The sequence below is a fragment of the Lithobates pipiens genome, unplaced genomic scaffold (genome assembly GCF_037356315.1).
Source record: "Lithobates pipiens isolate NorthernLeopardFrog02 unplaced genomic scaffold, aLitPip1_a1.2 Scaffold_16, whole genome shotgun sequence".
Taxonomy (NCBI): Eukaryota; Metazoa; Chordata; class Amphibia; order Anura; family Ranidae; genus Lithobates; species Lithobates pipiens.
The window spans coordinates 309,054,664-309,079,630 of record NW_027507748.1 but is presented as its reverse complement, the minus strand read 5'-3'; the positions used below and the strand labels follow the sequence as shown (position 1 = coordinate 309,079,630).

Here is a 24,967-nt window from a genome sequence, read left to right as displayed (position 1 = left end):
ATTTTAACAAAAATTCTAGCTAACAGATTAAATACTATTATAGGCAATCTTATACAACGTTATCAAGTGGGCTTCATTCTTTTACGTCAAGCAGGAGATAATATTAGACGTGCAACACTCCTGTCACATTCCGCTAAAAAAAGACGTATTCCCACTTGTTTTCTTTCTTTAGATATTATGAAAGCTTTTGACACAGTATCATGGTCATATATGAACTATACCCTTTCCAAATGGGGATTCAGCCCATTTGGATCTCTAATTTGTATCAAGATCCCAAAGCCTACAGGAAAACCAAGCTGTCCTGATAAGGGGGAGGAGACTCGAGAGGGAGCGTGTCCACACCTAGACGTACAGGTGAGGATCGGTTCCCCCCTGTACGGCTGCGATACATGCCTGGCCTCGGCAGCCTCGCACTAGGCTCTCCCCGCTCTCCCTACGTGGCCTACTCTGCAGAGCCCGCTTGCAACGCCCCTTACCTCCGCTGTCGCTGTCTCCCGGGGCTCCGTGCGAGAGCAGGAAACGCTGCCACGGGGACGACCTGACGGAGCGGAGACAAGCAGAGCCGAGTCTGGTTCGGTGTCTCGGCTGGGGGGATCGGTGTCCTGAGCGGCGTCTCGGACGAATTCCCGGAGGAGCGGCGCCGGGCGCCCTCTGGTGGCGAAAGATGGGAACTGCGGAAAGAGGAGTTTCGTTCTGCTGACAATAAAATGGTTAAGATGGAGAGGCTAAATCTACACGAGAAGGTATGAAGCTATAACCACATACAGTTGAAAGAACTTAACAGAGAGAAATCTCAGAGAGAGGAAGAGAGAGAGTGAAGATGTGGTATGTGGACTATACTATAAGCTATTGAAACACTGGAGAAATTTTTTTTTCCGATAGATGGATAAATGGTTACTAGTACTCTCTCTAAGTGCTTTAAAGGAGAATATATGCAGAAGTTGATACCGCTAATAACTTGTGCTGAAAATCATGTAGCGATTGAACTGAAAAAAAAATAGTGCTATCTGTTTTATGCTAATATAGCAAATAAGAGAGACTCTGAGTGTGATAAAGTGACTCTAAATTGGTGTTTTTTAATAGACCCTTTTTATTTTTATTTTTTCCCGTTTGTATTGGACTCTCCCTGCAAGTGACGGTAGCAACCTGTATAACACGAGAATGTGTGCAAACGAGTCTAATGTAATGCAAAGGAGTAGATGGTTCGTAAGCATGGGAAAAGTCTAATGAGTGTTGATACTGAGTGTTTGGTACTTGTTGGCCTAGTCCTATACTACAGAAATATACACAAATCAAGCTACAGCAAGGTCAAACCGTTACGTTAAGGCGTCCCCTTATGACAAACGAGGAATGAGCTTGGGTCTGAAGTTATATGTAATAAATTTAAACTGAAATCATAATAATAAAACATTTTTTTTTTAAATAACAGAGACTATACGGTGACAAATAGTGGCACAAGTGTGACATTTTACTTCTTGGGACTGAGCAGATACTTAGATAATGAAGGGAAAGACATCTAAGAAAGGAGCAATTCCTAAATCCCCCCGGCGGAGCCTGGTTGTGAGTCTCGGCTCCATGAATAAATTTGTTACTCAAACGGGGGGTTCAGAGAAACAACAACTAGAGAAGCAATTGCAAACAAGAAGTTCCCAAGCAGAAAATAAAGACAAAAAGGATAAAAAAAAAAGAAAAAAAAAAGGACAAGGAAAAGAGGGGAAAAAAAAAGACAACAAGCTCAAAACAACTCCCTACAGGCCCAAGAGTGTACGCCGGAGGTTGAGACTGATCAATCAGCTGATTTAGATCACGAAATAGAGGATACACAGTCTCACTCGCTGCAGCTTGAAAATCCCTTAGCATTGCCTGCAAAAAAATAAATAATTTCTGTTTGCAGCATTGGAAAATTCCATGAAAAAGGAAATGGATAGAGTACATAAGAATCTTGCTCATGTACTGGAACGGGTAGAAGAAATGGAAAAAAAAGTGGAAAAAGAAGCAAACATAATAAAGAAATTAGAAGCCAAAGTAATTTCTTTAAAAAAAGTTCAACAAGAGCAAGCATATAAAGTAGAGGACCAAGAAAATAGGGATAGAAGGAAAAATATAAGAATACGAGGTGTTCCGGATACTGTACAGCAAGAAGATTTAACAGAAATAATAAAAAAAGATATGTAACCCATTGATGAATAAAGAAATAACAAATCCAATAAACATCGAAAGGGTGCATCGCTTAAGGAAACCTAAAGAATTGTCGCAGGGTATCCCACGGGACATAATAGTGCGTTTCCAGCAGGAAGAAGATAAAAAATCAAATATGAAAAAACATAAGAGTAAAAGATATACAGATATTCCAGGATCTATCTCCAGATACCTTGAAAAGAAGAAGAGCAATAAAACAGCTATTAGCAGTCTTGATTGAGAACGGGGTGCAGTATAACTGGGGGTTTTCTGCATGCCTAATAGGCAGAAAGAACGGACGGACTGGGAGACTGAGACATATTGAAGATGTAACAGAATTTTGTAAAAAACGTAATATTCCAGTCCCAAGGATCGGGGCGTAGGGTGGTGGCGGAGGGGAGACGGCCGGGGAGGAGTGAACCCCCCCTCTCCTGTAATAGGAGGGGGGGGGGATAAGTGATAGCAGCCGACAGGCTGGACTGCATGTTCCTTTTGCAAACCCCCGGGGTTGTCTCCCCTCCTGTCCCCCCCTCCCTCCCCCCTCCCTCTAAAGTGGGGGGGGATGGGGAGGGGGTGACTGAGATCCTCTGGGCATGTCTAGTATTCATCTCGCAAGTAATAGGCGAGATGGATGGCGACACGGCCGAACAGAATTCCACCCTAGGATATAGGGACATAAGGAACAAGTAGGTTCCGGAGAAATTATCCCAGACCAAGGGGTCAAAATGACATCAAATGACGGGTCGGGAATGGGGAGGGGGGGTGGGGAGGGAGGGAAAGTGGGTTGGCCCGAACCCAATAAGAGAAATAGGAAAGATTTTAGAAGTACTGGATGGCAGAACTTAAGATAGTAACATACAATGTGAGAGGAATGAATTCTCCAAGGAAAAGGTTTAATATTTTTGAAGAACTGGAAGGCTATTTTGCGGATATTGTTTTTTTTTACAGGAGACACATCTAGCCCTGGATTCCAATACTCGGATAGATACGGGAAAATATCCAACTTGGTATTATGCTGATTCCCCGATTAAGGGATCTAGGGGGGTCGCTATTGGGTTTGCAAAAGCTGTTGGGTGGAAGTTAGATGAGATGAAGGTGGACCCGGAAGGGAGGTTTTTACTCTTAAAGAGTAATATACTAAGGCAAAAATACACACTAATTAACATTTACTGCCCCAATAAGGCCCCAAAAAAATACCTAAATGGGATATTGAAAATAATAGAGAAATATAAACAAGGCCATGTGATCATAGCAGGGGACTTGAATTTTACCATGAAGCCCGAAATAGACAGTACATCAGTTATTCCCCTCCAAGAAATTAAACAACACAGAATACAAAAAATTTTTTTTTACATACAACAGCTTGTGGATGCATGGAGAGCATGTAACCCGGTGGAAAAGGATTATACATATTACTCTCCGGTTCACGATACTTATGCAAGACTGGGCTATATAATCTTAGAGCATGAAACATTAGAAAAGCTGGTAAATGTCCAGATAGGTAACATTACGGTATCGGACCATGCCCCGGTGATAGCTAAAATTAGGCAGTGGGAAAAAGAGCCCAGAAAGGGGACTTGGAGACTTAATGAGGCGCTGATTGAGAACGAGGAAGTTGAGAGTAATATAAAAACAGAGATAGAACAATACTTTAAAATAAATGACACCATAGAAGTCTCCAAAGCCACCTTATGGGAAGAGCATAAAGCCCTAATTCGAGGGAAGTTAATCAGTATAGGCTCTGGTAAAAAAAAAAGAAAGCGAAGCAAGATACGATAACTTAAAAAAAAGCGCTTTACGAGTTAGAACAAAAACATAAGAGACATCTAGATAAAAAGATATACAAGGAGATCATCCAAAAACGTACACAATTAAATGATTTGATAGAGCAAAAACATAGAAGTGTGTATAAAAATGTAGCTAAAGAAAGATATCTGTGGGCGAATAAGACGGGGAAAAATCTGGCAAGAATAGCATGGGACAAAAAAGATTTACCTAAAATATCAGAAGAAAGGGCCAAAAGTTTAGAGGAGTCAATTAGGCCAGAAGAAATATATAAAGCAATAAAAGAAACACCGAATGGGAAAAGTCCAGGCCCTGACGGTTTCACAATCAGGTATTATAAGAAATTTAAACATCAATTGGTCCCTGAATTATGCAAATATTGGAATAGATTGGGTGAAGATGAGAGTATGAGGAAAGAGACCTTATTGGCAAATATAACAGTTATTCCGAAACCAGGTAAGGATGAATCCATCTGCTCCAACTACCGGCCAATAGCTTTGTTGAATGCTGATACAAAGTTATACGCGAAGGTATTAGAAACAAGAATAAAAATCTTGATGCCGGAATTAATAAATGGGGACCAGGTAGGATTCATCCCAGGAAGGGAGGGAAGAGATAATAGTTTGAGGACTCTGCTTCTTATAGGTAAAGATAGGGAAAATAAACCCCCAATGGTATTGATTTTTATCGATGCCGAAAAGGCATTCGATAGAATTGACTGGTGTTTTATAATAGAAACTCTCCGGAACATAGGCTTAGGCCCAAAGATGCTGAAGTGGATCAATAATCTATATACACAACCAACAGCTAGAGTGGGAGTAAATGGGAGTATGTCGTCCACGTTTGAAATGCTAAATGGGACAAGGCAGGGTTGCCCACTTTCGCCCCTGCTATACGTGATTGCCCTGGAACCATTTTTGGCAAAGATTCTAAATAACGTAAATATAAGTGGGGTTAAATGGGGGGAAGAAGACCATAAAGTGGCAGCTTACGTGGACGACATACTCCTATATATAACCAAACCAAGATTGTCCTTACCTAGCTTAATAAAATAAATAAAAGAATATGGTGCTCTTTCAAATTTTAAAATAAATCCTATAAAAACAGTTATATTGAACATAGGATTGGATAATGAGGAAGAGATGTTATTACAACAAGAATACCCCTTTACATGGGAAAAAAAAAGAAATAACATACCTAGGCATAAAAATAACAAAGACGGTCCAGGAACTATACCAAGCAAATTATATCCCATTAGTAAATGAAATCAAAACAGTGTTAAGGAATATAAGAAAGGGATCAATTTCTTGGACGGGTAGAATTAACATCTTGAAAATGGTGGTTCTACCTAAAATCACCTATAAACTCCAAATGCTTCCAATTAATATTCCAAATAGCTTCTTTAACCACTTGGAGACCGGACCATTTTGCTGGTCAAAGACCAGACCACTTTTTGCGATTCGGCACTGCGTCGCTTTAACTGACAATTGCGCGGTCGTGCGACGTGGCTCCCAAACAAAATTGACGTCCTTTTTTTCCCACAAATAGAGCTTTCTTTTGGTGGTATTTGATCACCCCTGCGGTTTTTATTTTTTGCGCTATAAACAAAAATAGAGCAACAATTTTGAAAAAATCACATTATTTTTTACTTTTTGTTATAATAAATATCCCCCAAAAATATCTAAAAAAAATATTTTTCCCTCAGTTTAGGCTGATACGTATTCTTCTACATATTTTTGGTAAAAAAAAAAATCGCAATAAGCGATTATTGATTGGTTTGCGCAAAAGTTATAGCGTTTACAAAATAGGGATACTTTTATAGCATTTTTATTAATAATTTTTTTTTTTTACTAGTAATGGCGGCGATCAGCGATTTTTATTGTGACTGCGACATTGTGGGGGACCCATCAGACATTTTTGACACATTTTTGGGACCATTGTCATTGATACAGTAATCACTGCTATATAAATGCAGTGATTCCTGTGTAAATGACACTGGCAGTGAAGGGGTTAACCAGTGGGTGGCAGTGTAGGGGTTAAGTGTGCCTAGGGGTGTGTTACTAACTGTGGGGGGGTTGGGCTTTCATTTAGTGAACACTGATCTCTGCTCCAATCACATGGAGCAGAGATCAGCGTCACTAGTTGCTAGGCAGAATGGAGAAATGTTGTTTACACAGCATTTCCTCCATTCGGCCGCTCCGTGAGACGATCGCGGGGATGCCCGGGGCGATCGAGTCCGCGGGTCCCGCGACCGGACTCACGGGGGTCCCGACAAGCATGGCGGCATTGAATATTGGACGTACCTGTATGCCAATATGCCTGCCCGTGCCATTCTGTCAACGTACATCGTCGTGCGCTGGTCGGGAAGTGGTTAAAATAATAAAAACATTTTTTTTTTAATTTATATGGCAAAATAAAAAATCGAGGATTACAATATATTAACCCTTTCATGACTAAGCCTATTTTTGGAATTTGGTGTTTACAAGTTAAAATCCATATTTTTTGCTAGAAAATTACTTGGAACCCCCAAACATTATATATATTTTTTTAGCATAGACTCTAGAGAATAAAACGGCGATTGTTGCAATATTTTATGTCACACGGTATTTGCGCAGCGGTGTTTTAAACACAACTTTTTGGGAAAAGGGACACTTTCATGAATAAAAAAAAAAAAAAAAACAATAAAATTAGCCCAATTTTTTTGCGTAATGTGAAAGATAATGTTACGCCGAGTAAATAGATACCAAACATGTCACACTTTATAATTGTGTGCACTTGTGGATTGATGACAAAGTACGTATCTAAAAATCTCAATAGGCGACGCTTTAATTTTTTTTTACGGTTACCAGGTTAGTGTTACAGAGGAGTTCTAGTGCTAGAATTATTGCTCTCGCTCTGACGATCGCGGTGATACCTCACATGTGTGATTTGAACACCGTTTACATACGCGGGCGCGACTTCCGTATGCGTTTTCTTTGCTTCGTGAGCTCGCGGGGACGGCAGGCGCTTTAAAAAAATTTTTTTTTTTTTTTATTTATTTAAAAATGACTAAATTGTTTTTAAAAAAAATAAAAAATTTGATCACTTTTATTGCTGTCACAGGGAATGTCAACATCCCTTGTGACAGTAATAGGTGGTGACAGGTACTCTTTATGGAGGGATCAGGGGTCTAAAAGACCCCCCACCCCTCCTTTACACTTCAATGTATTCAGATCGCCGACAACGGCGATTCTGAATACCATATATCTTTTTAAAACCGGCGCCATTGGCAGCCGAGTAAACGGGAAGTGACGTCATGACGTCGCTTCCGTGTTTACTATGAGGAGACTAGAACGAAGCCGATTACTGCTTCGTTCCAGTTCCTCCCCAGCAGCCGGAGGCAGCGCAACTTGAATCGGTGCTCCCGATCGAGCGGGAGCACCGGTAACAGCGGCGGGAGGGGGGACGTCCCCTCCCGCTCCTCCGGCATAACAGCCGAGCGGCTTTTAGCCGCATCGGTTGTTATGCCTGGATAGCCAATCGCCTGCTGAAAAAAATGGTACCGGGATGATGCCTGCAGGTGCGGGCATCATCCTGGTATACCCCCCGGAAGCCGAGTACGCATATCTGCGTACGCTCGGCGGGAAGGGGTTAATTAGGAAAAAAATGGCGGGATGGCTACAGCGCAATCACGTTGGCGAGAATGGTGGAATGGGCAAATGTGGACACAGAAAAAAAATTGGGTAAAAATGGAAGAGTCACTAACAGGCATACAATTTAAAAAAATTATCTGGATCCCGTCAAAATTTAGACTTAAAATAGGTATTAATAAGGCACATGAAATCACGATAATAACATTAAAAATATGGGATTCACTACACCGGAGAAATAAATGGGTTTATAATTCTCCATTAATTCCACTAGAGGGCACAGATTTTTTTTATTCCAGGAAAGGGCACTCAATTAGGTAAACAAATGGAAAATATACAATTAAAAGATATTACTTTAGGCGGTGATTTGATGTTAAAACAAGATATACTTAAGAAGTATGGTTGGCAAAATCTAAAGGAATAGGAGTATGTACAGATTCAACATTTTGTTAGTTCAATTCCAAAACCCATAAGAGATGAGAATACTTTAACACCCATAGAAAAATTATGTAATTCTAAAGTAAAAGTAAAGCACTGTATGTCAAGAGTGTATGAATTTCTGTCGGAAATTGAGGCACAAGACGGTATACCAGCTATAGTAAAATGGGAAGTGGACATGGGTATCAAAATAGAGGAGAGGCAGATAATGGAGTCAGTATATAGGCAGGTGTCAGACACAACATCTAGAGAGGTTAATTACAAGTGTATGATGAGATTGCAGTTAACTCCGGTTAGACTGCATAAAATAGATCCCTCTAGATCTATGTACTGTTGGAGGGAGTGTAAATCACCTGGAACAGCATTTCACATTTGGTGGGAATGTCCAGAGATAAAGCTATATTGGCAGGAGATTTTAGCCTATATAGAAATAATAACCGGAGAAAAAATACCATGCTGCCCGTTGAAATGTTTGTTCTATGGAGTAGAGGAAATGAGTAGTAATTCACAAACGAAAATTAAAAAGGAAAAAAAAATTAATACGCTGGTAGCTTTTTTGCTTAATGCGGCAAAAGCCCTGATACCGGTAAATTGGTCACAAGTTAAAAAACCCACTATCAGAGAATGGGTGCAGAGAATTGAACATATTAACAATATGGAATATTTAATTAAAATGGAGAATAACCAAATGAACAAATATTGGGCAGTATGGAAAAAATGGAGATCATTCAAAAGGACTGAATTTTACATCCAGGTATTAGTAGAATAAACAGAGGAGGAAGGGCCAACAAACATAGGGGAGGTTGGGTGGGGGGTTAGGGTATATTCTGGGAAAGCGGTGGGGAGGGAAGATAGGAAATATAAGGAAAGTAAGCAAGTAAGATAAAAGGCCATGGATCGTATTGTAAAGAACATTTGTTTTGTTCGATTGTTTTCTTTTCATTCATTGTATTGGTGGCCTGTTTTATTTTATTTTCCTTTTTGTTACTCTCCCTGCTTGTTTTTAATTGTAAAAATCAATAACATTTAAATTATAAAAAAAAAAAGATCCCAAAGCTTATATCAGATATGCAGGGTACAAATTGGACGAGTTTAATATACTGAGGGGGACTCGTCAAGAATGTCCACTTTCGCCATTATTATTTGCTTTACTCATTGAACCTTTAGGACAAAGAATTAGGATGGAACCCACTATAAAGCCTTGTACACACGATCAGAGAATCCGTCGGAATGTGTCCTATCGGACCGTGTTGTTGGATAATCCGACTGTGTGTGATATGCATCGGAATGTTTCCGTCTGAATATTTGTCGGACCCAAATTTTCAACTTGTTGGAAATATTTCCCGACCAACTGGTTCGATCGGACATACTCCGATCATGTGTAGAGAATTTTGATCGGACCAAGTGCCACGCATGCTCAGATCAAATTCCTACATCAAAGCTATTGGCTACTAGCCTGAATGTAGTCCCATCGAAACGAAATTACGTCATCACGTTCTGAAAGATCGGATTTTTTGACAACTTAGTCCGACCGTGTGTATGCAACAGTTTCGGACAAGATCCGACGGACAAAATCCGACGGATTTGGTTGTCTAAATCTCCGACCGTGTGTACAGGGGCTAACAGGTATTGAAATGAGTGGCTTTCATCATAAGCTCTGTTTATTCGCAGATGATATTCTCCTTTTTCTATCTTCTCCACATGTTTTGGCCCCAAATCTTATGGTTATACTACAAGAATTCTCATTTATTTCGGGCCTTAAGGTCAATATTCAAAAATCTTCAGTATTAAACATTTAACTTGTCGAGAAAGATAAACAATCTTTACAAAATTCACTACCCTTTAAGTGGGTAGATCATAGCCTCCCATATCTGGGTGTCCAGTTTACTCATAACCCCTCCGATTTATTTGCAGCTAATTACCCAGCTCTATTAAAAAATATTACAAGGTCGTTATCTAATTGGTCATCAATGCCGATATCATGGTTTGGGAAAATCAATATCATAAAAATGTCTGTTCTTCCGAAATTTTTATATTTATTCAGAACTCTCCCGATTCATATTCCTGCATATTTTCTTAGGCTGATTCAAACGAAATTTACTTGGGGGAAAATAAAACCCAGACTTCACAAAAAAACACTTGTTCTCCCCAAAGCTTTGGGTGGTTTGGGATTTCCAGACTTTAACATATATTATAAGGCAGCTCAATTATCTCAATTAACAAAATATTACACTTCTACAGAGATTCCTTTATGGGTCCTCATTGAAGCTGTAGACTGTGATCCTCTTCCTATAAACAATATATTATGGTTACAACCTGAGGATCGTAAGTCTATAAATAACCCCATTTCTAAGCACTCTCTATCTATATGGGATAGGTATAGAAATTCACATGGTCTGCAATCTCCACAAAATCCGCTATTATTTTTTCACAAGAATCCGACTTTTTACCCAGCCTGGAAATATCCCAAAACCTTTAAAGCTTTGTCTAAGGCTGGTATCACTTGTCTATATAATTTAACTTCAACTACATCAATAAAATCTTTTACAGATCTATGTGAATTATACAAGCTTCCACAATCAGAAATATTCAGATATCTCCAAATCAAAATTTTTTATACTCCTCTTCTCAATTTAAATGTAAACTTACATAATATTTCTCAATTTGAAAGATTTTGTCTCAAGGAACCACATGCCAAAGGTCATATTACATTGTATACACAGTTGATATCTAATTCTAATACTGTTATACCTAAATATGTGGCCAAGTGGGAAAAAGATTTGGATCGTACGATCGATTCTAGGTCTTGGTCACAAAATCTTCCTCTATAAATATATTGGCGTCTGAATTACCATATAAAGTTCTCACACGCTGGTATATGGTTCCTGCGAGAATCGCCAAATTCTCAACAGACAACACTGGCCTCTGCTTGCGTGGCTGTCCAGAAAAAGGTACCTATATACTTACCTGGTGGCAATGCCCAATTGTACAATCATTTTGGAAAAAGATCTTTCTGATAATTACAAAATTTTCTGATCGTCCAATTTTTCCAGACCCAATTATAGCTCTCCTTAATTTAAAACCAGCCTTTCTGAATCAGAAACAATTCAAATTAGTTCTTACACTCCTGATAGCCGCAAAGCAGACTATAGCCAATGCATGGAAAACAGATGTGGTGAATATTGCAGAAACCAAACGTAGAATGAATCAATCTTTCATCCATGCTAAAATGGACGCTATAGATAAAAACCAGATGACAAAGTTTGATATCATATGGAAACCCTGGATTAAATATTATACGTCAGATAATATTGATAACCGAGTTTTATTGTTATGGTGATTACGTTTTATAGAATTACAACATTAGCTGATATATAAAATCTCCTCCGGAGAATTATTCCCTCCCCTTCCCCTCCTATATACCTTTTATGTTCTTCCCTTACTATATAATACTTACTATAAACATACTTTAGAAGTTATGGTCAAAACTTTAAAATCATATATTTTCTTTTGAATAAGAAAGTGATTTCCATATAGGTTCCGTTCCCAAACACAGTCCTTCAAAGGCGTTGGTTGTCTCCGAAAACTTGCCACCTCTGGACGGCATTTGAGGTAATGGGTGTGTTGCATTAACCTCCAGCACCCCAGGGAGGAAGAACTCAAATCAGGATAAATGTTGGAAGGGTCGCGCCACCCTGAAATGCCCAAAAATTAGGAGGCTCTGATTAAGTTCTGGTCCTGTTGGAGCCAGAATGCTTTATTTATATCACCATGATCGGCTTTATTTATTATGCTTATTATTATGAATTACCCCCTTGGGGATTGTGACATTCAATTTGTGTTTGTTGTTTATTCTATATATCATCATACAAACCAACATGCCTCATGTAAAGTCCTAACCTCCATTTTGTTTTCGCACATTTAAGGATGGAGTCATGCTGATTTTGTTGCTCCAGGCTGAGACAGGTCACATTTATTTCTAGTTTTCTACCTTTGGGTAAAGCTACAGTGCCATGAAAAAGTATTTATATCCCTTGAAATTTTCCAAATTTTGTTATGTTACAACCAAAATATGAAAAGGTATTTTTATTGGGATTTTATGTGATAGAAAAACACAAAAGTTGCGCATAATTGAGAAGTGGAAGGAAATAAATGAAAAGTGTGGCATTCATTTGTATTCAGCCCCCTTTACTCTAACCCCAACTAAAATCTAGTGGAACCAATTGCCTTCAGAAGTCACTTAATTGTTATAGTCAACCTGTGTGCAATTTAATCTCAATATAAATACAGCTGTTTTGTGAAGCCCTCAGAGGTTTGATAGAGAATCTTAATTTGCAAACAGCATCATAAAGGCCAAGGAACACAACAGACAGACCAGGGATAAAGTTGTGGAGAAGTTTAAAGCAGGGTTAGGCTATAAAAAAAAAATATCTCAAGTTTTGAACATCTCACACGGTTCAATCCATCATCTGAAAATGGAAAGAGTATGGCACAACTGCAAACCTACCAAGACACGACCGTCCACCTAAACTGACAGGCTGGGCAATGAGAGCATTAATCAGAGAAGCATCCAAAACGTACATAGTAACTATGCAGAGATCCACAGTTCATGTGGGATAATCTGTCCACAGGACAACTATTACGCCACATACACACGACCAAACTTTTCAACAGACTAGGTCCGATGGTCTTCCCAACAGACTCTCGGCGGAGTTCAGACGGACTTTCCGAATGAACGGACTTGGCCACACACAAGTACACCAAAGTCCGATGGATTAGAATGTGATGACGTACGACCGGACTAGAATAAGGAAGTTCATAGCCAGTAGCAAATAGCTGTCCTAGCATGAGGTTTCGTCCGTCGGACTAGCATTCAGACTAACTGATTTTTCGACCAGACTCGATTCCATCGGAAAGATTTTAAACATGTTTTAAATCTAAAGTCCATCAGATTTTTTATTTTTTTTTGAAAAAAAAACGAGTTTATTGGTAAATGGCACAGTAGACAAAAAAGGGAATTACAGTTTATGGTACATTCGGCAATTAAAAATATGAACAATCGGGAGCGGCACCTGCACTTCGAAAAATACAGGACCGATCCATTAAAACGATGTCGTCATACATGGGTAAGTACTACAGCTGTGCTGCATATCAAATAGAGAAGCAGGAGAAGAACTCCTGTCACATGAAAATACATCAATCGCATAGAGCGCCCATGAGGGTCTCAGCACGTCAATAGATCAATTCCCACAAGTATCTGGGTCATTAAGCCAACGGTCCCAGATCTTATTAAATTTGTTTGGGCACCCCCTGTGTGCATATATGACCTTCTTCAACGGCAAAGTTGAATTAACCTCAGCCACCCAAGCCCTAAGTGTCAGGGTTTCCGACCGCATCCATAACCGGGCAATTAACTTCCTAGCACTGAACAGTGTTTCTTGGATGAAAATAACACTTGAGGGTTCCGCCGGGACGCCCAGCTCCAGGCCTAATAAACAAGTTTTGGGGTCCACCTGAAGGGGGGAGCCCATATGGTCATGGAGGAATTGAATCACTTGCAGCCAGAAGGCCTGGACGTCTGGACAGGACCACATCAAATGGTAAAAGGAGCATGGGATACTCCCACAATGTGGACACCCCGGTTCTAGGGAGGGTTTGTATTTGTGAATTCTGGCAGGTGTAAGATAGGATTTGTGTAGGATGTACAGTTGAGTCAGTCTGTCAGTTATCCTAGGGGAAACTTGCTTAACCCTATCTAAGATCTCCTCCCACTCCTCCCCCCCAAGCGGGCCCACGTCCTCCTCCCACCTGTATCTTGCCACCTCTGTAAGTCCAGCTACAGCACGTCTTCTAAGGGAGTCGTATAGTGTCGATATTAGTTTCGTGGGCTCCTCTCAAATTATAATACCTATAACCGATAGTTCTTGAGGATCCGGGAACCCCCCCTCAAATTGAGCCCGAAGGGCATGGGATAGCTGCGCAAAACGAAAAATCATATGCGGGGGGATCCCGAACTCCCTCTGCAGCGTCTGGAAATTACGTACCCCCAACGGGGTGACGACCTGGTACAGGTATACCACCCCTCTGGAGGCCCAGAGACCCGCACCCGGTAGCTCCCGAAGTTCCCGCAACTGAGAGTTGTACCACAGGGGTGTATGGGAGTGCACCCAACATCTTTTGTGCAATGCCCCATATCCGTCTATGCTGAACCAGCAAGGGGGCATAACTCTTCACTCTCCTGTCAGACTCCTTCCCCCTAAACAGAACCTGAAGGGGAGAATGGGCACAGCTATTAGGCATTCCACATAGCAGTGCTTGATATCTGGAAGCATCCGCTTTGTGCAGGTGAAAGAAGTGGGAGAGCTGGGCCGCAATGTAAAAGGCGTGGAAGTCGGGGAGTGCAGCTCCCCCCATATTGGTAGGATTCTTAAGCGTATTCCAGGCCAACTTACGTCTACCGGAGCCCCAGACAAAAGGAATTAAGAATAGTATCTATGGTTTTAAAATATTTAAGGGGGATAAGAGTAGAAGCCTGCCAGAATTTGTAGAGGAACTTGGGGAGAAGAATCATTTTAATTAAATTTATCCTTCCCATTACACCAAGGGGGAGTCTAGCCCAGGATTGAGTTTTAGATTTCAAATACGATATCAGGGGTTCGATATTATGAACTATATAATCGGAGGGATCCCTAGTAATCTGGACTCCTAGATACTGAATGGAGGCCACCCTGCGCAACGGAAGGGAGGTCTCGTCCCGCCCCGGCGGAGAGAGGTCAATGGGGAGAATTTGCGACTTTGCCCAATTAATAGTAAGGCCCGAGTGTTTACCAAAGTCTTCGATAGTATTAAGAGCTGCTCTTAGGGATGGCCCCTCATCCTCGAGGTACAGGAGCATATCGTCCGCGTACATGCTCACCGTCTCTATGATGGACCCTACTCTAAGGCCACTAATATGTGCGTTGGATCTGAGGGAGATAGCCTGCATTTCCACCGCCAGGGTGTATAAGAGCGGGGACAGGGGGCACCCCTGTCTGGTCCCCCGCCCTAGGGGAAACGGCCCCGACAGGCATCCGTTTACCGCCACACGTGCCTCCGGTGAGAAATATAATATCTGAACCCACTTTAAAAAAATTTGCCCGAACCCAAATAATCGAAGGCATTCCCATAGATATCCCCACTCCACCGAATCAAATGCCTTGGCCGCGTCTAACGCCACTACGGACCTAGTTCCTCCATTTTCATGAAAGGCTTGTAGGTTCATATGGAGTCTGCGGATGTTCATCGCCGTGTTTTTACCGGGCATGAAACCAGTCTGGTCTGGGTGAATAAGGGACAAGATATGGGGGCATAACCGGGCCGCTAGTACTTTGGCTAAGATTTTTATGTCCACCTGTAACAATGAAATTGGGCGATATGAATCAGGGCGATGTGGATCTTTACCTGGCTTGGGGATAACTATAATTGTCGCTTGTCGTAAAGTATCTGGGAGGGAGTCGGATTCAAAAAGGTATTTGTATAAATTTAGTAACTCAGGGGCCAAAACTTCAGAATACGCTGTGTAAAAATCTAATGGTAAACCATCATGCCCTGGGGCCTTGGCCGGTGCTAAGGAGGACAGCGCCAGTTCAACCTCCTCAAGCGAAATCGGAGCTTCCAAATCTGTGATCTGGGCCACCGATAGCTGAGGGAAGAGAACATTCAGTAGAAACGCCCGGGTCTCCTGAGGCGTGACCTCCACACGAGAGGTGTAGAGGTCAGCATAGTAAGACCGGAACATCTCGGCGACGCTCCCCGGGTCAGAGACAAGAGCTCCGCTCTCTACCACTACCGGCGGCCTCGCATCCTGATGGGCAAGGTATGCCAACAGTTTACCAGCTCTCTCACCCTGCTCAAATATCCGCTGCCGCGTAAAAAAATGTTTACGTTTGGCCTGTTCAAAGTGCAGTTGGTCTAAAACACGGGTTTGGAGCTTGAGAGCCGAGACGCTCTCCTCACTGGGGTGCATTGCGAATTCTCGGGTGACAACCTCCAGCTGCTCCTCCGCCTGACTGATCAGCATTTTAGAGGAACATTTTAATCTATTAATCCGCCTTATTATAATGGATCGTGCATGAATTTTGAATGCCTCCCAGACACTGCCACCCGCTGCTGTCCCCCTATTAGTGGCAAAAAAGTGACTCCACTCCTCAGCCAGGTCATCCCGCTCCCCTAGCGCCTTCAGCCAAAAAGGATTAAGGCGCCATACCCGAGGTCCCGCCTGCTGTGTCAGCAAAAGGGTAGCCCAACAGGGAGCATGATCTGACAGGGATCTCGCATGAAACCCCGCATCCTCCAGCTGAGGAAGGAGGACGTTTTATGCCAAAACATAATCTATGCGAGACATAGTAGAGTGTGTAGCTGAGAAGCATGTGTAAGCCCGGGTCGTGGGGTACCTATGCCGCCAGACATCAGTCAGCGAGAACTCCCTAAGGGTGCGACACAGTCTAGACCCTATCTGGGTCGCAGGGGCGGAGCCACCCTGCAGCCTGTCCATGTGCGGGTTGAGGGCGACGTTAAAGTCCCCGAGCCATATGGCAGGGGTATCAGGGTAGTGGGTCATATAGGAAAGTCCCTCAGACACAACACTGGCAGAGTAAGGAGGCGGTATGTACACAGCCAAGAGTAAATATCGCCTGCCTTGGATAGTGCAGTGTAGAAAGACAAACCGGCCCTGGGGATCAGTCCGCAAGTCAAGCAGGTGGAATTGTAATGTCTTAGCTATCAGCAGGGATACACCTCGAGAATAGGGGGTGTGGGTTGCGTGGTATGTCCACCCAACCCACGGTCTTCGGAGCGCCAACTGGAGGTGGCCCGTTACATGAGTTTCTACCAACACTATAACATCTGCTCTGTAGGATTTAAGGCACGTGAAGACAGCCGTGCGTTTGAGCTTATCCCTAATGCCCCGGACGTTCCACGTCAGAAATTTAACCGGAGCCATATAACAGTAGCTTTCAATCTATGCACCTGGCAGGGCGGGCCGATCCCCAATGCAGAATCCGTCTCATCCCCCCCAGCTCCCATCCACCATCCCGTCAGTACATACTGGAGCACATTTCTATATACCATAAACTCGAAAAATAACCAAAAAACCAACACAAACCCAATTCCAAACCCCCACCCCCCTCCCCCCACCCAGCTCTCAGCCCCTCCAACTGAGCCGGAGCATACACCTCCAACTCGCCAAACTTTTGCCCGTACCCCCTGCAGCCAATGTATCCAGCAGACCCTCCCCCTACTGCCTGGATTATACAAGTCTACAGGGGGATAAACCGGGCATTGAACTATATACGAGGCAGTCACTCGCTGCATAAGGCGCAAAGAGCAGCCCACCGGGCTAAGCCGCGAAACAAGGGTCACGGCCCCCGGTATCAATGAAGAACGCATTCCAAACAGCACTACATGGTTAACAGTTGTGACAGTAATAAAATTAAAGGTAGGAAAAAGAAGAGAGGAAGGGCAGATAGACGGGACAAAAGAAATAAGAGAAGAGAAGGAGAGCACATGCCCGAACATGGTGTATTCATATTGCAGGGGCTGCTGGCCATGTGAGAGCATAGAGATCTATTATAATAAGTCCCAAGCCTACGCCAGTCACAGAGAGAAAAACAAAAAAAGGGGATCGCGGTCAGGCTGCATCTCAGGAAGTCGCGCTGGAACAGTCCCAGTTCATCGGTGGAAATCTGGCGAATCTAGTGAAGTTGCGGGCAGCGAGGGACAGAGCCTGAAGTACCATCAGTCATCATCAAGGCAGTGCATGGTAATAAGTAGAATAGCCCACTCACCCACTGATAATAGCCTACCTCCAGCGGTAAGAAAACAGTAAGGGGGGGAAATCCCAGGAACAATGGCACATAGCAGATAGAGCAGTCCATTCATTATGCCCGACGATTTGTCAGCTTCCCTTCGCTCCAGCCATTCCATCGAAGAAGTGTGCTCGGTCTTCACCCAGGACACGGAGCCTCGCCGGGTACATCATGGCATATTTAATGTGGCTAATTCGCAGCCGCTTCTTCACCTCAACGAAGCGGGCCCGCTGCTTCTGCACTTCCGCGGAGAAATCCGGGAAGGCCATAATATGACCAGCCTCAAAGGGAATGTTGCCCTTCTCTCTGCTCAAGCGCAGAACGGTATCCCTGTCTCGAAAGTTGAGCAGTTTTGCAATGAAAGTGCGAGGCGGCGCGCCTTTCCGGCGGGCGCCTCGCAGGCATACGATGCGCCCGTTCCACTATAAATGTGGTGGAGAATGCTTCCCAGCCATAGGTTTTGATCAGCAGATTCTCAAGAAAGGTAGGTGGATCGGAGCCCTCTGCACCCTCCGGTTAACCAATAAAGCGAAGGTTCGACCTACGCGATCTGTTTTCAAGGTCGTCCTGTTTTTGGGCAAGAAGATGGAGTTGGCGCTTCACCTCCTCGTGGGAGTGTTGGAGCGGATGCAGCACATCCTCCGCCTGGCCGAGCCTGTCCTCCGTCTCCTTCACACGGTCTTTGAGCTTAGACATGTCCTGTCTTATAAGAGAAATGTCCACTCTGATCTCCTCAATTTTAGTGGTGAGGGAGGATTGGCAGGCGGAAATAGCCTCCAGCACTTTGTCTGTATCATTCGCCGCTGGATGAGCTGTGGAGGGCGAGGGGACGCCATCTTGGGCCGACTTCCTATCCTGCCTGCGGAACTTTTCCAGGGAGGCTGCCGCCGAGCCGTGTTTTTTTGTAGGAGACATGTCGGGATGAGTAGCGGGGTCCCAATCCACCGATTCCCCTCAGTCTTAGGCTGCCACCGAAGCACAGGATAGCTGTTCAGGATAAACCGGGAGCGGAGCTCAACTCACTTGCGACCTACTCCATCGCCGTCCAGGCCACGCCCCCCGTCCATCTGATTTTTAAACAACAAAGGTCCGATGAAGCCGACACATGATCAAATTGTCCGGTGGTCGTGTGTACGCGGTATTAGTCATACACCCCACAAATCTGCCCTTTATGGAAGAGTGGCAAGAAGAAAGTAATTGTTAAAGGAAAGCCATAAGAAGTTCCACTTCCAGTTTGCGAGAAACCATGTGGGGAACACGCCAAACATGTGGAAAAAGGTGCTCTGGTCAGATGAGACCAAAATTTACCTTTTTGGCCTAAAAGCAAACCGCTATGTGTTGTGAAAATCTAACACTGCACATCACCCTGAACACACCATCCCCACTGTGAAACATGGTGGTAGCAGCATCATGTTGTGGGGATGCAGGTAAGAAATGATGGGAAGATGGATAGAGCCAAATACAGGGCAATCTTAAAAGAAAACCTGTAAGAGTCTGCAAAAGACTTGAGACGGGGCGGACATTCACTTTCCAGCAGGACAATGACCATAAACATACAGCCAGAGCTACAATTGAATGGTTTAGATTAAGGCATATTCATATGTTAGAATGGCCCAGCCAAAGTCCAGACCAAAATCCAATTGGGAATCTGTAGCATGACTTGAAAAATTTGATTTTTTGTACTCACTGTAAAATCCTTTTCTCTGTAATTCACAGACTGACACAGTTCCTCTCTTAGACCATTGGGTTGATACGCCACCTTCAAGCAAGGACTAGGCATGATATGTTAACATGTAATATAAAAACTAGAACTTTCCAGTTCCGCCCAAGGGGCGGTCCCTTAGGCAACAACCCCTCAGCCTGCCTTGCAGCTTCAGTACGTCAACAAGCAGTATAACGTAGAGAAAAATAGGAGGGACGGGTGCTGTGTCAATCGGTGAATTACAGAGAAAAGGATTTTATGGTGAGTACAAAAAATCCTATTTTCTCTTATATTCACCGACTGACACAGCTCCCCTCCATTGAGACGTCCCCAAGCAGTGCCAAAACGTGGGGAGGGAAAACAGCATAAAAAAACTTCACCCACCATGGCATGTGGGAACTAGTATAAACTTTACCCACAAAAACGACAGTGTGTGTGAATAACTAAAAACTTTTTTACCCACAAAAAAACAGGGTGCTCCTCAACTGAGAGGCACTACCTTCAAACTGCACCAGAACTGCGGTAACAAATGCTACAGTGCATTTAGTTAAAAGTACTGCGTTTTTACCAAAACAAAAACAGGAAAAAATGTATATTCAATTGCAATCATAAAGCCGCCTGCAAAACTTTGCGGCCAAAGCAGGTATCAGCCGATGCACTGACATCTACCTTGTAGAATTTTGTAAATGTGTGAACAGACGACCAAGTTGCTGCTTTACACACTTGACCGAAAGACGCTTGATGTCAGAAGGCCCAAGACCTTCCGATTGCCCTTGTGGAGTGGGCCGTGACCGGAAAGAGGGGCATCTGCCCCTTCAAGGCCTAGGCCTGTACTACAATCTGTCTGATCCACCAGGAAATGGTGGTCGACGAGGCCGCCATGCCTTTTTTCGGACCAGCCACCAAAACAAACAAGGAATCTGACTTCCGAATGGGAGCCATAGCAGACAAATACACCCTCAGAGCCTGAACCACGTCCAGGGAATGGAGGGCCACCTTCTTAGGATGTGTCGGTTTAGGACACAGAGATGGTAACACAATGTCTTCATTGATGTGGAACGCCAAAACCACTTTCGGCAGAAAAGAAGGTTGCAGACGCAACACCACCTTATCCCTGTGGATAACCAGATAGGGTGACTTGCAAGACAAGGCCGCCAGTTCCGAAACCCTCCCGGCAGAAGTAATGGCCACTAGAAAGACCACCTTCTGGGAAAGAGTCAATAGAGGGATCTATCTGATATTTTCAAATGGCGGTTTTTGAACCAGATAACACCAGATTCAGATCCCACGGGGGTAATGGTGGGCGCTGATACTTGTCATTTGATGGTGCTTAAAGCCAATTTCTGGTCTACTCCTTGCTATAGAGACAGCAGACTCCTGGATATAGAAAAGGAGCGCGGGCGCCATCCTTTCTCCTCACACATGGAGATGTGGTGGAGAAAGGTACGATGATATATCCAGGTACGATGATATATCTTCCGAGAAGATTTCCGTGCTCTCAGCATAGTTGGAATCGCTGAGTCCGAAAGGCCCTGGTTCCTCAACACATGGCTCTCAATAGCCATGCAGTTAAAACCAGCGATGGTAAAGCAGGATGGAGAATCGGACCTTGAGACAGAAGGTCCTCTCGTAACGGCAGTCACCAAGGGGCGTCCACCACCAGCCACACTAAGTCTGCGTGCCCCCCCGCTCCCCCCCCATCCTCTGGGGAGAGCTCTGATGCAATCCGGCCCTGTCGACCATTTGTTGGCCTGTCTGCGTCATGGATTTCCCCGGAGGACAGGGGGGGGGGGTACGTAGACTTAGTGTGGAGCAATCAGTATTACTGGGATCCCCTCAGCCTCCACTCTGCGGAGCAGACGTGGCAACAGTTTTGGCAGAGGAAACGCATAGACCAGCTGGTACTGATCCCACAGAGCCACCAGCGCGTCTGAGGCATCTGCCCAAGGATTTCTTGTCCTCCTCTAACTCTGAGGTGGAAGATACTTTTAGGAGGAGATCGTCTAGGTATCCCACGATCGCGATCCCACGTTGCAGCAGCAACGCCAAAACAGGAGCCAATACCTTGGTAAAGTCTCAGGGGGCTGATGCCAAACCAAAAAAGGGAGAGCCACAAACTGGTAGTGGGCTTCCCTGACTGTAAAACGCAGAAACCTCTGATGCCAAAGGCATATGGGTATGTGCAGATACGAATCCAGGATGTCTAAGGATGCCAGGGAGTCCCCTTGATGGAGTGCAGCGACTAGTGAGCGAACCGATTCCATTCTGAACCTCTGTACTTTTACAAAGTAATTGAGGGATTTCAGGTCCAAGATTGGACGTACCCTTTCCTTCTTGGGGACTACAAACAGGTTTGAGTAGAACCCCTGGAAACGCTCCGATTCCGGAACAGGTACTATCACCCCGCGACTCAGCAGGTCCCTTACTGCCCCCAATAGGGCCTCCCAGCTTGCCGGGAGTACGGGTATGCTGGAGTGGAAGAATCTGTTTTGCGGCCAAGAGAGGAACTCTATCTGTAGCCTGAGGAAATCAAATCACAGACCCATTGGTCGGACAGCCGATAGGCCCACCGGGTTGCAAACTCCCGAAGGTGACTCCCTACCTGTGTTGGGGGGCAAACCTTCATGCGGTAGCACTTTTACTCGAAGGCTTGTTAGGCTTGTGGTTCCAGGTACACTTTGGTCCTTCAGAGGTCATCCTGCCGGGCTGGGGACGCTTGGTCGAAGCCCCAGGCGGACGAAAAAGCCATTTGTGAGCAGAGAATGCTTACGGCATGGCTCCTTAGCACCACCTGTGGTATTTTTAATAATGTCATTCAATGAGGCTCCAAAGAGCCAGTTGCCAAGGAAGGGAAGATTCGTCAGGGCTTTCTTGGATGCCTAGTCAGCAGACCAGCATTTTAGCCAAATCAGGCACCTCAGCACCACTGCTGACACTGAAGCCCTGGATAACAGAGGAAGGGTATCCAGGGCTGCGTCACAAATGTACTTCAGGCCTTGCACTAGTTGGTCTGTTAGTACCACGCAGACAGGAGAAGCCTGTTGCTCTCCCAATTCGCGGTGCAAAAGTTTTGCCCATTCGGTCAGTGTCTGAGACATAAGTGCGGATGCCAGTACTGGTCGTATAGTTGACCCCACAACCGTAAACAAGAAACGAGCCACTGCCTCGGCCTTCCTGTCCGTGGGGTCCTTAAAAGCAGGAGTCCCCTCTACCGAGATTGTGGTTACTTTGTTTAACCTGGATACTGGGGGATCCACGACCGGAGGAGCCGACCACTTTTTGACAAGGCTCTCCTCAAAGGGGTAACGCACCGCCATGTATTTGGGGACCGAAAAGGTCAGTTGCAGTCGACCCCATTCCCTGCAAATGTCAAAATAAGTCAGATACAGGAACACCTTAGGTGAACGGGTTGGCTTATGGGACCCAAAAGGGACCTCTACATCAGCAGAGGGATTTGCTGGTTCCTTCAGGGCATCATGCATAGCTGTGCTCCAACAAGCACTTTGTCGCGGACGGACCCAGACGGGGACTCATCCTCACTGTCAGCGTCATCTGGAACGACAGAGCAGGGGTCACCAGCCTCAGCAGGGCCCAAGTCTGCTTCAGAGCTCTCCCCGGAGCACGGGGGCAGGGGCCGTTTTTTACCACCTTTGCGCCCACGCACCGCCTCCATATTGGCAACGAACGAATTGAGGACCACTGACAAAGCGTCCAGAGGCACTGCACTGTCTGCAGGCGAACCGGATGCAATTGCCTGGATTTTGGGGGAAGAAACACCAGTTTTTGAAGCCATGCTGACCCTACCCTGTCTGCCACCTGATGGGGACTTAGGACAGCAATGGTCCCACCCTCCTAACTGCTGCTGGCTGAGGGGCTCTTTCCCGCAGGACTCTGGTTCTGCGCTGTCCAGCTAGTAGTGCCTGTGTCCTATGTCAGCTCCCAGATGCATAGGAGACCACACTGTGCTGTGCAGAGCTGCTCTAAATGGCACTGAAACTGACCAAAAACATGTTCAGGCTTCAAGAAAATGGCTGCCGAGCATCCAGTATAAAGGACATAATCACAGGGAAAATGGCCGCCAAACTACAGGGAAATGGTTCAGAAAGCATGCTGTTCTTTGCCCCACCAAAAATGGCCACCGAGCACTGTATACCATTAGGGACAGTGAACAAAACAGGCAGATAAATGGCGGTGAATATCGGTACAGCTATCAACAGACAGCCTTCAGACACCTCCAGGGAGAGACCTACACCCATCCAGGGCACAGCCAGTGCAGTCCCTCCAGATGAGAGCCCCCCCCCCGCAGGGTTCCTAGGTCCTTCTTCACTAGGCAGAAAAAAACTGAAGCTGCAAGGCAGGCTGTGGGGTTGTTACCTAAGGGAGCGCCCCTTGGGCGGAACTAGAAAGTTCTAGTTTTTATATTACATGTTAACATGTCATGCCTAGTCCTCTCCTTAAGGTGGCGTAACAACCCAATGGTCTAAGAGAGGAGCTGTGTCAGTCAGTGAACATAAGAGAAATTGCTTTTTAAAAATGCTCTCCATCCAATCTGACAGAGCCTGAGCTATTTTGCAAAGGAGAATGGCCAAAAATGTCATGCTCTAGATGTGCAAAGCTGGTAGTGGCATACCCAAAAAGACTTGCAGCTGTAATTGCAGCAAAAGGTGATTCTACAAACTATTGACTCAGGGAGGCTGAATACAAATGTACTCCACAATTTTCAGATATTTATTTGTAAAAAATGTTGAAAACCATTTATCATTTTTCTTCCATTTCACAATTGTGCCACTTTGTGTTGGTCTATCACATAAAATCCCAATAAAATGCATTTATGTTTTTGGTTGTAATATGACATTTGGAAAATTTCAAAGGGTATGAATACTTTTTCACAGCACTGTATTTGCTAATAATTCATAATTGTCTGCATAAAGATATGAACTAATAACATCTTAAGCTTTTCCTACTTGATGCTTCTTCTAGCTGGTCAATTTTGTTCGCTGATTCACACAACTGAAGTTTTAATTCTGACAGCTTGCTACCAAGGTCTTCTTTTTCTTTAGTTAATTCCAATACCTGGTAAAATCCAGAGGTTAAACCAAAATGATAACAATTACATCAATTTTAGTAAGCAATAATATACATGAAAAACTAATCAAGAATGAGGTTGGCAAAGTGAAGTATATTTATTGGACATGCATCTTTGTAAAAACCTTCTGGACCAATGTGGTTTATTTTTTATATATCATCCACCTTACTTTACATGCATATCCAGAGAAATCCATGGTTTACTCCATTACAAGACCAAACAAATACAGTCATAAATATTATTGCAAGCTAGCTGCCTTTACCCTTATGGTGTCAATAAACAGCTGTCTCTATCTGGAAGAAAT

General features: G+C 44.1%; 1 long non-coding RNA gene across 1 annotated transcript in view; it reads right to left on the bottom strand.

Annotated features, from left to right (window-relative positions):
- Positions 1-24,967, bottom strand: part of LOC143982683 (uncharacterized) — a 90,667-nt gene that overhangs the window by 55,170 nt on the left and 10,530 nt on the right. The window contains exon 2 of the long non-coding RNA XR_013274498.1: positions 24,542-24,650. This is a non-coding gene — a long non-coding RNA (uncharacterized LOC143982683). The remainder of the gene's footprint in view (positions 1-24,541; positions 24,651-24,967) is intronic.